The 15,541-nt window shown below is 38.7% G+C and overlaps 1 protein-coding gene across 1 annotated transcript in view; it reads right to left on the bottom strand.

Annotated features, from left to right (window-relative positions):
* Positions 1-15,541, bottom strand: part of LRRC38 (leucine rich repeat containing 38) — a 71,594-nt gene that overhangs the window by 19,458 nt on the left and 36,595 nt on the right. The window lies entirely within an intron of this gene.

Genomic DNA, 15,541 nt, shown 5'->3' with positions numbered 1-15,541 from the left:
AACAAGGAATGTTGTCTCAAAAGTGAGGGGTTTTTTCCTTCCTGTTTTAATGACCAAAACAGCTACTTTCTAATACAGCACTAGTAATATCTCTGTTGGGCCACATAAAAGTGCAAATTGTGGATCAAATCTTCAGCTAGTTAAAACTGAACAGATTTTCTAAATTTTCAGGGTGTTGAAATATTTGATTGTCTCCCATGGGACAGCAGAGATGATTTTGCAATAAGCATGTGTGTTTTCCTGACATCCCCAAATCCACACCCAGAAAGCCCAGTCCTCTGCCAGCTGCAACCTCAACTTTTAACTCCATCCCTCCCACCCTGTGCATGTTGTGTAAGCAGACAGAAATGGGACTCACCTATGCACTGTGAGGGAACATTCTTCTAAAGAGGCAGATTGTATTTAGGTGCATATGTCCTGAAGATTAGAGCATAAACTCAAACACCTCTGGAAAGCTAATTTCTAGGTCAAAGAGAGGCCAGTAATCTCGATTTAAGGTAGTATTTCATAACTGAATTCAGAGTATCTTTCATCCAGGACAGGGTATAAAAATTCCCTTCTAAGATAGCCTATCCTCCCAAAATAACTGCACTTAAATTTAAACAGTGAAAGCAGTATTATCTACCTCTGCTTCAGTATGTAGAAACACTGAACTGCTGGGAGGGAACAAAGAGGGATCCAGACTGTTCTCAGCAGCATCCACTGACAGAAAAAGAGGCTATGGGCACAGATTAAGAACCACGAGAAAACAAGAAAACTCTTCTTTTTTGCTGTGAGGGCGGTCAGACACTGGAACAAGTTGCTCAGAAAGGTTGTGGAGTCTCCATCTGCAGAGATATTAAAAACCCAACTGGAGACAGCACTGGGCAGCCTGCTCTGACTCTGCTTGAGCAGGGGGATCAGACTAGATGATTTCCAGGGGTCCCTTCCAACCTCAGCAATTCTGTGAACTGCCCTTAGGAAACAAACATACCAGGAAGGGTTACAACTTTGAACACCTCTCTCACACCTTTTGCAACACACCTTGTTTCTAATTTATAGGTCTTTTAGCTAAACCACCTTGAACCAGCCTCTAAATCCCTCCCATAAACACACATCCTGCTCCAGGTGTCTTTCATGTCTTGAATTACTTTTAAAACACCACCCAGAAAGAAATGGGCACAGCTGCCTCTATAAATCACCAGGGCAAAGCCCAATTAAATTCCTGAGGTGATTATTTAAAATATTTACCTTTAAATTACAGAGGAAGTGGAAGTTTGATACACTACTTCTGAATAAAAAAAAAAAAAGCCATGCAAAATAACTCTTGTAGTCAAGATTCAAAGAATCAGCATCAACAAGTAACTGCAACTGGTATTTCTCATGAAGAATTGATGCTTTTTAAACTTTTAAGGCCGTATCTTGCAAACACTTGCTCCTGATGTAATTTACTGTTTTTCTGCCCCTAATTCAATTAAGGCTTTAGGTCAGAGGTAAAGCTGTTCCTAACACAGGAAAGGAGACCTGACCTGATATCCTGTAGTAATGATAACTTTATGGAGACTCCCTATTTAGGGGTTATCAATACACATGACTTAAGGGCCCCTATGGCTCCTCCTATCTAGACCCACCTTTTTTCTATCAAATATACAGAATCAGACTCTGACATTTTCTTTCCAAAGATGCCTCTGTGTTATTATGCCTATCTCACAGATGGGAGTCTACAGACAATAAGGCACAGTTTGTGAAAGATCCAAGAACATGTTAGTGGCAGGGGTAGGAACAGGACACAGATGCCCTAAAAATTCCACCAGCCCTTGCTAAAACTACTCCTTTCTGTAAAAAACAGATCTTCCTCTTGCTCAGCAGTTCACGTGTATTCTTTACATGTTACCCCCTGTAGGGAAGCACTGTAAGCAACATTATCATCACAGCTTATTCTGCACACTTCCATGTAGTTTGCAATTTCTCCACAGGATCTGTGAAGCTTTCCTGTCTGAGATGTTTGTGAAGGGGTTGGCAGGAGACTAGGGATTACTATCAGGCTCTGGATATTTTGGGATAGGTGTCCCACGGGTTTGTCAAACATCGGCCCTGCTCCCCCAGCATCCAGGCAAACAGCGTTTCAATGCCAACATGTTACAGCTCTGATCCTCAGCTACAGGAGCCCAGCTGCAGCTCCTGCCATCACGGGCCACCCGCCACGCCCTGACACCTTCCTCTTGCTGTCTTTGATTTCAGAGAGTTTCCTCCTGACCTGTCTTTCTCTGCATAATATTTCCTGTTTCATTTTGTCTGTTCAGCTTTATTCATTCCTTAGCTACTGCTCATTTCTGTACCTCATCTGTTTTCCTCACAGCATAGAAATTCTCTTCAATCTTTTCAAAGCTTCGTTCACCTGCCAGACATTGCAGGCAACTTTGGATAGCGGGAATGAGATTCTGCAAAGCTTTCTGTCTAATAAGATAATAGAACTTTACTTCTTTAATCTTTAATTTGCATCAGCCAGTTACAGTAACCTGTGCTACTAAATGAGGGGTTTAGCCTGCTGTCTGCTAAGTGCACAGCACCCTCTTGTGCCCTACAGGACAGTGGTCATTCCACAGCCACTCCGGTCTCTTCTCATAAACTATTAGCAAGTTTTATCATACTTCTAGAGTTTGCCTACACTCTAAGCTTCACTACTTCCTCTTCCAGTGGCTTATTAAAGAAAGCCAAATCACTCCATGAAAGAAAATAAAAGGCATAATCCACGTGGCGTTCTTTATTTTTAGAGGCATACAGTCAGATAGCAGAGACGTCACCAAGCAAGCCTAACTAATGCATAGACCCAAAAAGGGAAGCAAATGTGAGGAGCAAAGCAAGCTTCTAATTCCCCAATTGCACTAAATCAGAGAAACCAAATTACAAACCTATTGTACACTGCCACTCTTGTCATTTGAATTACATTCTACCTGCACAGCCTGTCATATCTTCTGGCTATTTGTTACAGCAACAGAGAGACTAGATCATAGATTGGCAATCACCTATTGGAGCCAGATTTTTTTTGGGGGGGAGGAAATTTGAAAATACATTGTGATAGATAATGCCTATCAGGACTTTGTTTGGCTTCAACTGACACTATGGTAAAATACAAAATTGTTCCAGTGAGTAGTCTCAGAAATAAAGATTTGTTTATAATCTATGCTTCTTCAGTACTCCCAAGCAAAGTCGTCATAGATTTCTCACCTGTTATCCAAAAATACTTCTAACACTAAATTTTAGTTCATATAAATTTGAAAAAGCACAAGCTTCTCAATTAGAAATTGATGCCAGACAAAACCCAAATATTCTTCTTTCCACACAGATGGGATCCCACATAGATCAAATCTCCACTATCAGCTCATTTACCTATGATCCTGGCTTCTAGGCAGCCCTAAGGCAGGAGGGCTTTTGAAAAACATGGTTGTAAACCAGATTGGATAACAATTTCATAATCAAAGAACTATGGAGGAGTTTGTGTCAAATCCTTTTGTGGAGAATGAGGAAGCAAAACCTATTTCTCTCCATAATTCCCAGTTGCAGGAATTGAATAAGCACAACAGCAGTCAGGTTTTGGACAAGACCAGCAAAGATCTGGCTTTCCATTCCTTTAATTTTCTGTTCAGGATACTACCAAGAAAAACCTCTAAAATAAAACAGGGAGTGACATGACACACCAGTCCTGGATCCTTAGTGTGCTTGCAGTACTGTATCATGGCAAGCAATAGAAAACGAACAGAAAAACCATTCACTTCCTTGCCTAGTGAAGTAAGAAATAGCTTTGTGGAAAAATGACAGAGGTTTAATCTTTCCCTTAGAAACTTCCAGCCCTCCCCTTAAAAGTGCTCAAAACTTCCCAAAATAATTCAAGTAATGGAAGAAAAAAGAAAGAGTACAGACACGCATGAAGGATTCCGATCTCAGCCAATAAATTCTTACTTACAAGAGACTGAAACTGAAAATTGTCCATCCTCATTCATATTTTTGAACAGCTAATTGAGCATATTTTCCCATGAAGGAAGTTATTATTCCAGGCTTATGCTTCATTGAGTTAAGGTACATGTCAAGTCTGCTGTACCAGATGCACATGATTGCAAAGGGGTTTCATCCTCATTATCATACATTAGCAATGTGTCATGGGAACCAATGTTCAAACTTGAATGACTAACAATATGTTAATCTATTAATCATGTGCTAAACAACATCTCTGAACAGAAGTCTTATTTCTATTCACATATTTACCATTTTGGATTTAGTGCTTTTTTTTCTTTTGGGAAAAACCTTCCCCTGCTATGACCAGGCATGTATTTATGAATGCAGCCAAGAGGCGCCTTTGGACAGTTTCCCCTCTGATCTTGCATCTAAGAAGGACTGAAAAAGCAAAAGACAAAGAGGGTATATTCCTTTGTCTTACAATTTATGAGATGATAGAAACTGTGAAGTGAATTGAAGTTTGCATTACACCTGCCCAGTCCTTCATTGCTGCTGTCACTGCTGCTGCCACTGGGAGGGAAATTACATCACAATTAATCAATGTGGCAGCAGCAGTGATTGAATTCGAAAACTTTAGACATTGCAGTTCAGCAGCCAAATAAGACCAGCCTAAATCCATCAAAAGATTTCCATCACCTGCTCTAGACAAGGTGGTTTACACAGACATGTGGTCACTATCTTATTGTAAACCATTCCTAATCATTAAAAGCATTCACAAGAGATGGGACACTGTAAATTATATTTTCTTTTTTCCCCCAGGAAGGAGTTTGTATTCAGCCACTACAGTGCAGTCAACTGCTTGCCCTCTACATAGTTTGTATACTGGTCCAGAGTTACCCCAGCTTTAAAGCAAACTAAAGGTGACTAAAAGTGACAGTTCTGCTAAACTGTTGAATGGAGTTATGCTCATGTATAGCCACTGATGCTCTTGTATGTAATAAAGTCACAAGTAAAGCTGGTCTGAGGTTTCTTCTCAAAGACTATTTATCTGGTGACATTCACCAACGGTCTGTTAAGATCTGAAAAATCTTGGGGAGATCTGAGATTGTTTAGAAGCTCAGAGTTTCTAAATAAAAATATATGTAAGAAATTCAACATAGGATTTGTAGAGGAAAATCTATGATAGTCAGTCACTTTAAAGCAGCAGTTGGAGTTGAACATAACTTTCATATCTGAAACTTGTTTCAACCTGCACCTAAGTTTCAAGCAGCGAAGCTGGACAGAGAAGGAAGTTTGAACAAATTCTTAAAGCCCCAAGATATCACAAAATTTAATCCAGCCCTGATGTAAAGCTAAGTAGATTGTTATTTTAAACCCATGACTGCCATTATAAACATAGCATATTTGCTTCAAAAGACAGGAAAGTTATAACTCTCGGGAACCGATTTCCTCCAAACTGTACAACTCCCCACTCATTCTTTCTAGCCCTTCTACAGAGAACAACTGCTAAATGCTTTATCAAAGCATTCAAAGGCTGAATGTGCCACTGCAGTCTGGCTGAGCAGAGGGTGAAGTATGACAAATGGCGTATGTTCTAACGAAAGCAAGCAAGTTTTCCTTTCCCGTAAGGAAGGAAAACCAGAAATTATTCTGAAATACCTGGGAAGAAAATGTGTATTCTCTCAGTAGGAAGTATATAGTTTTAATTTGTACTCTGTGCCTAGAAAACCCTTTGGAGAGTTCTCTTTGTTCTAATGAACAGCAAACAGATTTACAGCAATTAAAACAGTTGACAGCTCATGTTTATAAAAACACCACATATATATTCTTGGAGTATATTACCCCTCTAGATGATTAGGTCTGCATGGTACAGCAGAGAGTAAAAAAACCAAAACAAACAAAAAAACCCAACACAAACAAAGGACGGACTTTAATTCATTTTGCTATTAACATTGTAACATTAATGGGCTGAATGTCTTTTCCAGACCAATGATGATGGTGCACTTGTGAGCATTTTATGCAAATTCATACCAAATATACACCCAGCAAGAAAACAGTTCCATTTGAAAGGCATGGCTAATTTAACTGGAGTTCAAGGTCTTTTAATGACTCTTCAGTTTGCTTTGATAAGGGGATTTCACAAGACATTACAAGCTATCTTCCTTGGCTGTATTAATTTAACTTATTGGATGTGGTACAAGCTAGTCACAACAGGGGAAAAAATGAGGCTAGATCTTCTAGATTTTTCTAATGCAGAGAAAAAAACCCCAAGATGGTCATTTGTGCTTAATTCCCTTCTCCCATCCACCATATCGGTGCATACACTTCATGGATTTAAATATGCAGAAAGCATGATTGCATCAGTGAGAATTCCAAGCATCAGTTGAGTGGTAGAAATAATGGAAATAATTATTACACCCCTCTCTGTTGCCCTTTACCATAAAAATACTTCATGAAAAATATAACTAAGCACTTAAAAGATCAGAGTGTAATTTCAAATTAAAGCTTGAAAACTACCCTTTGAAGAGCGTCACACACTCATTAAATTACGTGCACCATTCCCACAAGTGTGGAATTTCATATTTTACAGGTTAATTCTGAACAACTGGCTTTCTGCAAAATAATTACTCCACAGAAATGCATCCATCTCTGCACTGGAACCATATAGCACTAAGGAGTACAAAGGGACAACAAAACAATAGATTAAGACTGGAGGAAAGGCAAGGAACACTAGAATCTTGCACTACATTCAAATGGAAGAAAACTGACAGGATAAGGGTGTGCAAACGTATGTTTGTGTGTATGTGTCTACAGCTGAATTAATGAATGTGTAATTCCTCCTTTTTTTTTTTTTTTTTTTTTTTTTTTCTTTTTCCAAATCGAATACAGAAAATTTGGAGAGGGTAATGTAGTGGAAACAACTGAAAGTTTGGCCCTTATGCTTCATCTGTACCGCTCTTTCCGTGGACAGATGTGTCATCCTTTTAAATCCTATGTTAGATAAATCAAATTCCCTTTCTAAAGTCAAGAAAGGCCTAGCTCTTTTATACCCACATGAAGAACAAAACCAAACAAAATGATGACAAAGACACTTGAACCAATGGGATGAATCTCCTGACACAAAGGACTTGTGTTTACCTTTAAATTATGAAGTAAATGTTGAAAAGGCCTGTATACTTTACTGTATGCAAAAAATGCTCACAAGATGACAGAAACTCATTATAATTACAATCTCTTGATGTAACTACAGTCTGTAGTACAGGTATATCTACAGCCCTGCACGTGGTAGATGATCCTGGTCATTCAATTGTCTTCCCTCTGAAGTAATCTTTCTACCCTCTTACAAATTTCTCTGGCTCTACAGAAGTATAGTGTACCTCAGGGAATTCAGCATATTTGACTTAATGTCTTCTGACATTTCACTCGTGTTGTTAATAAGATGGGTGAAATGTCAGGTGAAATTATATCAGCAAATACAGCAATCCCCAAAAGGGAGATGTTTGGAGCCTTGTAATACTGCCTCCGGATTTGCTATTCAAAAGCATGTTGATGACCAATGCTAATTACTACAATGATCGGCTTTTGTAATTGCTTCAGAAATTGCTTACCTCACTGACAACAAACTGGGGGTACTTCTTTGGTACTCGGTGATATCAGACATAACCTCTAAAATTTTACTACAGTTACACTTTGAATGGTGCATTAGTAATCACTAGCACAGCTGCTCTCTTTAACGCAATTTCTTTCAGCCTACGTGCTGATACTGGTATGTAGTGATACTGGTACTGGTGGTACATAGTAGTTTTAAATCTTAGAACTTCAGTAGGACCCTTAGTATTGGGAGGTGAAGGTGTCCTAGTACTTGGTTGCACAGTTCCAGCCTCCAGGAGTTGTCCCACACTATTACACAGTGCTATTGCACACGGGTAACTCACTGCCCTTTGTCACGAGGCATATCTGTTTTGTGTATATAAATAATGTTTGGATGAATTCCTTCATACATCTGCTTATACATTCTTCTACAGTTTTGGGGGCTGCCTCATTTTAGAGATATTAAAGCTGAGAAATGTTACCAAAAGAAAGCAAAATGCAGAATTTCCTCCCTGGGGCAGTTAATGGGTGTTAGCCCTAGCAGTATGCAGGGTGTTGTTCTCAGTCATCACAATCTTTGGGATGGGTCTACATTTTTTTTTTTATTTATTATTCTTCAGTAATATCAAAAATATATCAATCTCACAAAAATGGTATAAGTGAAGTCTCTTAAATCTCAAATTGAAGGGAACACAGAAGAAAAAGTATGTTTGCTTTAGGCTCTTTTAAATTTTTCAGGAAGATCATGGCACAGAAGGTGAATATGGTAAAAATACTGTTCACGTGGTAACACGTAGAATATATTATACTCTCCATTTTTTCAGGCTGTGCTATAAGCAAAAAAGATATTTCTAGGGATCCTGGAATGGCTGAAGACTAAAAATAGAGAAGTCAAAAGTGTCCAACAAAACACTTTCAAAAGACTGAAATTGAAAAATTAATTTAAACTGCTAATTTCTGCTTTCATTTTAGAAAATGTTTTCAGTTTTTAAGCAGGAATTTATTTTGTTAACTCTTACATTTTCTCTATGATATTCCTCAGTAGGATATCATCTTCTGAGTTTACCAAAAGTCATCTAAAACTTATGGTCAGAAATGTCTTATCTAAGCATATAATGAAAGGCATCAATTTATTTCTTGTCACAGACACTTATACAAATTACTTAGTTCCTTCTGCTGAAGCCAGGCAAGCACTTGCTAAAATTACATGTGGGGCTTCTTCTGATACAGATTTTATGCTATAAACATTCTATTTGCTTTTCCTGCAAATACAAGTCTAGCTTCCTGCTTTTCCTTTATCAAGAAGGTTTTATTTGTTTTAAGGAAGATGGTTTGAAGTTAGCTTCTTAGTAGGTGCACAAGCAGCCCAATTACTCAAAGCTACCAGAGACAGCACTGTACCTGTAGCAAAGCATTTGTGTGACTATTGTGGACAAAGGCATAGAATGGCTGTCAAGACATTGATATGGCATCTGTGCAGTCCTCCTTAAAAGTTACCCACCAAGAAACAACTCTGGAGTTTTTGGAGTCACTAGCAATGAAAGATTTTGACAGTGGTTTAAAATTATCTTTTGTTATATTGCTATTGTTGAGCCTCTAGAACTGGGACCTTTCTTTTCACCAAAATGGCATAAGAAGTCACACGTTATCCAGAAGAGCATCTCCTCCAGCTATTTCAACCAGGTGTTACATGCTATTCTGTGGGATGGCCAAAGGAAAGTAGTTACAAGTTGACTAGTTCTGGAGTAAGATGAATCATTTGAGAGGTGCTTTTGATGCTAAAAAAAAAAAACCACCATCCAATAAAGGATTAGTTAATGCAAGTGTTCTAGAAATCCCTAATGACTTTTAGTTTGCTTTTAGACTTGTCACTTTTCAGAAAAGATCGTATACTGAAATATCATCACTGGCTACTGGGCAGCACACAGTAGAGCAGACACCTTATTGTTACTTTTAAAAAGTACTGTCTGGTACTACCCGCTGCCTTGTGGCACAACATGACCTTAAGTGACAGAGGGCAAAAGCAGAAGGATGCAGGGTCACAACTGCTGAGCCAAGAATAGAGATCCATAATTCCTGATGAGCTTTCAGGAAGATTTATGTGCACACAGTTTTGTGCAATGTAAATATTCTACATGTTAATAAAGTACAAGTCAAACTCCCTGGATACATGTTCTAAAACAAAAAACTCCATCTAAGACCCAGTGTTTTACCTTTACTCACAACGTAATACCTCAGGGCTTCAGTCTCCGTTTTTTAAACAGGGGAGTGGATAAAACTGCTATAAGACTTATGGGCTATACAGGGTATAAGATACATGGACCTAAATCCCTTATTTTAGCAGTAATCTTCTCTTCTATGAAAGATGCTGTATTATCAATAATGCTTCCAGTCAATTAAAATTGTTAATATACTTTGTATTGTACTTGGTGTACAACTGCCTACACCCACAAATACATAAATCAGTATGAATTCAGTTTCCTGCAGTGAAACTAGGAAGATATTAACAATCCAACAAAGAAAAACCCCTCTTAATTCACCCTTTATATTTAATGAAACAATTTATAGAACAGAGACAGCGTTGGCACTGGAGGGACAATCTGCTGTACTTATTTTCATTCCTGATCTACTGTGTAACTTTGGAAAAGTCACTATAATGCTCAGTGCCTCAGTTTCCCCACTGTTTCATATGGAAATAACTAGAAGCAGCAACAGAATGGACCTCTAAAGTTAGATTATAGCCACCTCAAAAGCTTTCAGCATTTCCATTTTTAAAGGTATGAGCTTTTAAATATTTATATTTTAACAATACAGTAGTGCCTTGATCTGAAGACACATGTAGATGGGGCTATTAAAGTGGCGAGCAGGCCTCCAAGAGAGGAACTATCTCATTCTCCTTTGTGTCCTAATAGTAGTTTATGCAAGACAGGTCTTGAAAATACAGTGCAAAGCATAAAACATTTATTTCCTAATTTAAAGCATAAATTAACATACCCCTTGGATAGGAAAATCCTGAATTTGAACTGCTTTCCCTTCTTCCCCTTGAGTCATTACTGAAAATCTATTATCACAAAAAATGATCTCATGTAATGGTTTGAGTAATGCAAAGATTGCAGCTGAGACTATTAAATTCAGTGGTACAGAATTTCATTTTAAGAGATCACAATACACAGTTCAGATACATGTCAATGGAATAACATGTGAATTAATCCAGATTTTTCAAAATAGCTGAAATGTCCGTGATCTCCACCCTGATCTCAGTGCTTGGTTTCATTTTAATTTGAGGTATGTTTTGTTCCTTAATAAAATTCTTCAAGTTGATGCTATCTGTTGAATTTAGTTTCCAGTCAGAAGGTGAGCTAGGGTCACCATACCGACTGACGTTTTCAGAAACTCCATGGTTTCTAGTGTTGAAAGACCACTCTGCCTTATTTCTCTCACTGAACCCTTCACTGAAGAATGCATTTTCATACCCCTTTGGACATGTATCCAGGGTGGAAAAACATGCTACTGCTTGAAGACATGGCAAAAAAATTGCAGCCCAAACCCATACTGGTGTGGAGCATATTTCTCACTGGGACTAGGGGAGTGGTAGAACCCAGGACTGCAGCGAGTGCATTTTAAACAGAACAGTACCTGTGAGCATGTCACTCCCTCTCACGGCTGCAGAGTAACAGGTAGATGGTCTCTTTCTGCTTATTTATTCTCTTACCGTATTTGCAGATAAATCCCAGTTATATGACATGAGGATATCTCTCTGCACTCATTCCTTCCCCACATTCATAAGTATCCATCCCCAATCAGCCTGCGTTTCTGTCCCCACCTGCCTTCCCCCCCTTTGAGACACAACTACTCTTTCCACCAGCTTTTGTTTGTCTTTGCACTTCACAAAGCTGCTTATTCTTGGGAACATGCTTTCCATACAGAAAGGAAAAGAAACTACATTCTTTTATATGTGATTCCGCCTGAAAATCAGAGTAAAAACGGGAATTTTGTCATGGAACTTAATGGGGGTAGTAATCCAGGCGCATTTAATTTCTTCTAGCAGGCAACACAAGTTTACTTGGACAATTACTCAATTACAGAATAAATGGCTGCACCCCTATGCTGTGTGTGCCTTAGTCTGTCCATCTCCTTGTAAACCCTCGTGACTCCTGCCCCATGCTGAAGATGCTCAGAGAGCCGAGGGCCTGGCTGCAAGGACACAGTGTGAATTCAAAGAGTACAGGGCCTGCACTGGGTTCTGCTCAGCTTCCAAGCAGGTGGGATCTCAGCCACCTTGTCAGGATTACACCATTTCTTGGTGAATTTTCAGCACACCAACACAATGTGTATTTTTTAAAAAAAATAGGATAAGTAAATTCCTAATTACAGGCATTTACTTTATCTGTATAAACTCACTATAAAAGCAGTGAAAGTCTTTGAAAGTATTAAAAAACAAACTCATAGAACCATCCTGTAATAAACAAGAGATTGAGTATACAGTATGTGCGTGTTTCTCCCCCCTTTTGGCTCCATTGCTGTGTTGCTTTCCTTATATAACTCTTCTAGTTGAAAGAACACTCCTGACCTAAGAAAACCTACGTCAACCTTATAATTTTTTGTTAAATACACGGTGGTCATCCACAGGTTTAAAAGTAGTAAAGAGTGGGCATTCCATATTTAACTCTGAGTCACGCCATTGTATGTCACGTAGAGACAACTGCTGGCAGACTTTGGAAAGACTTTTCCTGGATAAAGTACTTACTGTCAGAAATCCCAACTCCAGTGTGTCCTCGGGAGCATGCCCACTCCCTACAACCGGCTCTCACACTCTATGTGACATATTGCATTCTGTGAAATTCATGTTTTCAGGACTGTGCCCCAAGAGAACTTCACTCTCTCAGGAAAAAGCTTTATTGAGAAAGCAGCTGAGAATCTCTGCTCCAGGGGTCTTTATAAACAAACAACACACATATCCTCTTGAGAAAGGCAGTGTAGACTGTCTACCAAATATGTCCTACTGCCTTCACACCAGTGTTTTACTTCAGGTAGACAATGGTTTTACTCAATTAAAAAAGATTATAAATCATGTTTTTGTGTTAAATAGCCCAAATGCATCTGCTTCTACTGAGGAGCCTTCCGGTATGAACAAAAAACAATTTCAATTTTGAAATGATAAAAGCAGAAAACAAATTCACTTTAACATCAAACCACAGGCTTCGAAACATCATAGAGGTATCTTGACATTTTACATAGGTCAACACGCTCTAACATGAAACTACTGTGTAGCCCTCTCTACCCTTTCCTTCTCCCAGACAATATTCATCAAGTCTTTTCAGGACTGACTGAAATGGCATCATGGAGAAAAGCAGCTTCTAAAAAGAACAACTGCCCATAAATCTCAAATGAAACTATTGCAAGCGTAGATGATTACTTCTTTCCCCTTAAATACTAGTTTGAGAGTCAATGCAATACATCTGGATTTCGTGGCTAGGATGGGACCTGGCTGCTTCAGAATTGCTCGCTCTCCATCAGCCTGCTGTATAGCCTAGAGACACTGGCTCAGTGTGTGCCCATTTATCAGATCATAAAATATTTTAGGCTACCTCTGTGCCCCATAGACTGGAGTGGTGGTTTGTGAATTTTGGTATATATTGATTTCAGTGAAACTGAGTTATATCAGCTGAAAATCTAGCCCCATCTCTAAAACTGGCTGATAAATATCATTACACTTCTAGCTTAAGATCTTCAACTTCAAGAATTGTTGCACTTTTCTGACTCAGTAATCTCTTTTCTCTACATGTGACAGCTAGGGTTGCTCACACATCTGTGCATATAACATTTTACAGTCAGGAGCACAGATGGTCATGGAACAGGGTTTGATTTATAGCTGTTTATCTTAAAAATAGCTACATAATATGCATATTTGAGTTTGTCAATATTAATACCAATCCCTTCCTATAGGATACATTTTACTTTTCAAACGGTAAATTCTTCTTCTGTCTTATATCAGCTGCAAGTCTGACTTCACATCAAGAGTGGTGGCCCTGTCAATCAGGAAAGGCTGCCTGAGACACAAATAGGGTGAAAGCAGCATCCTCCAGTTCTCCCATTCTCTGACACCTGCCAATGAAAAACTTCTGGATGGACATTTTAAAAGCTAGAGGCTAACATTCTCTTGTCTTGCATACCAAATGCATTTCCAGAAATCAGAAACTAAAAGCACAGTGACTCAAGGGCTACCACAAAGCCACAGCTGTTTAAGGCCTATGCAAATCAATGAAGAGATATGACAGACTTCAACAATTTCTGAATAAGGGAGGGTAAAAGCCATTTCCGAGGGCTTTCTGAGGATCTATATTTCTGTAGAAGCCTTCTAAGAATCTTTGAATTCCATGTAAATAATCCCATAAAATGGGAATAATCATCCATACTCTCAGTTTAAAGTCCACTGTGTAGATCTGAGTATGTGCCTGTACATATACATATGACTTCTCTCTATATATGCACATATAAAAAGGCCATGCAAATATCTCGTCTGTTGAAAGAGGAATATCCAAATTATGCCTCTACTGTCCCACAAAGCCCTACAAGTTGTCAGAGATTGTAGCATGGTGACAGATTTTCATGTCCTGTCTTCTGCCTGATTTACTACAGTATTTTCCATGAACGTCCAGCTCCATGTGCTGCTAGAGTTTCTCTTTCCACAGAACAATCTCCAGTACAACCGAAACCTTAGCTTACAACAACTCCAGTATACAGAAAGTAAACCTATATTTTCTCTTCCTACTTTGTCATTAAAAATACACTCAAAAAGTGTAAATTAAGCATTCAATTTGATTATATCCTCTGCAAATCTGCTCTGTAACTAAAAAGATACTGTCTCCTTCTGTTGATGAATTTCCTGTTCCTGTACCCTGGGGCAGGTGGGGGCCCTGCAATAATTGGTCAGAAGCATAAAAACTGTTTTCTGCAAGCTTTATTAATTTTCAAGCCATTTCCTGTTTTCCCTTTGCAGCCAAACCCACCCCTTTTGGCAGGTACTGAAATACAAAACCACCCAACTCAGCCTGAGGAAATGTTCTATTCTTTGAAAGAGGAGGAGACCCAGAATGATAACTACAAGTTTTCATGACCTGGTTTCAACAAGCAACTTTGTTTTACTGTGAGGTAATCTTTCAGCAGATCATGCTGTACAGAATTGCCCATCTCAATTTTTGAATCCTTAATTTAGTAGATTTAGTCTTAGAAAACATTATATAAATCACAGGTTGAGGGTGTCCATAAAACTGGAAGTGGAATTCTATTCATACATTGCATTTTTCATAACAGATGTTCAGCCAGCTTCTTTTGATATGTAACCCAAAACCATAGAAACCTTCTGTCCAGTTTAAGACTCTAGAGCCTCGGTTTGCAGAAGGGACAAGCATGCACAAGCTCAGACAAGTTACAGGAGCTCTGCCTGCTTGGCACTCCTGAACATCAGTCCTAGAAGACACGTGTCCTCAACGGGTTTCTGAAATAAATCAAACAAACAAACAAAAAATCAAATCTGGTAATACAGCTCTAAAAAGTTTAGACCTTGATAGATAGAATTCCTCGTGTTTTAGAACTAGCTGTAGTGAAAAGGGGAATAATTCCTGAGATATTTCAGGAAAATGGTAATAATTTTGTTGTCATCTGAGATTAAGGGCAATTAACAGATTCATGTTGCACCTGGAGCTCTAACAGTCCCTTCTCTCCAGCCCATTTACCCCAGAAGCTGAAACAGCATTGTCCCCAGAGTTCATTGTCACACTTTACTATGATCCAGAAAGTAAGGAATACTACCTAGGGCAATGCTCACTTGCAGGGAAAGGAAATCTGGAGCTAGGTTTTTGCAGTGTAAATTAAATGTACACATAGAGATTATTTCATTCGACAAGGAAATGCAATTAGTTCCAGGATAAACTGCCAAATAAATGACCAATTATAAGGCCAAGCCAATACCAGAGAAGAGACCATCATAAAGCACTATGCTTTCAGAGAAGTGTAC

This window comes from Tyto alba, unplaced genomic scaffold (assembly GCF_018691265.1).
Source record: "Tyto alba isolate M040663 unplaced genomic scaffold, T.alba_DEE_v4.0 Super-Scaffold_20000042, whole genome shotgun sequence".
NCBI lineage: Eukaryota > Metazoa > Chordata > Aves > Strigiformes > Tytonidae > Tyto > Tyto alba.
The sequence above is the reverse complement of the archived record's forward strand: the minus strand, read 5'-3'. Positions and strand labels throughout refer to the sequence as shown.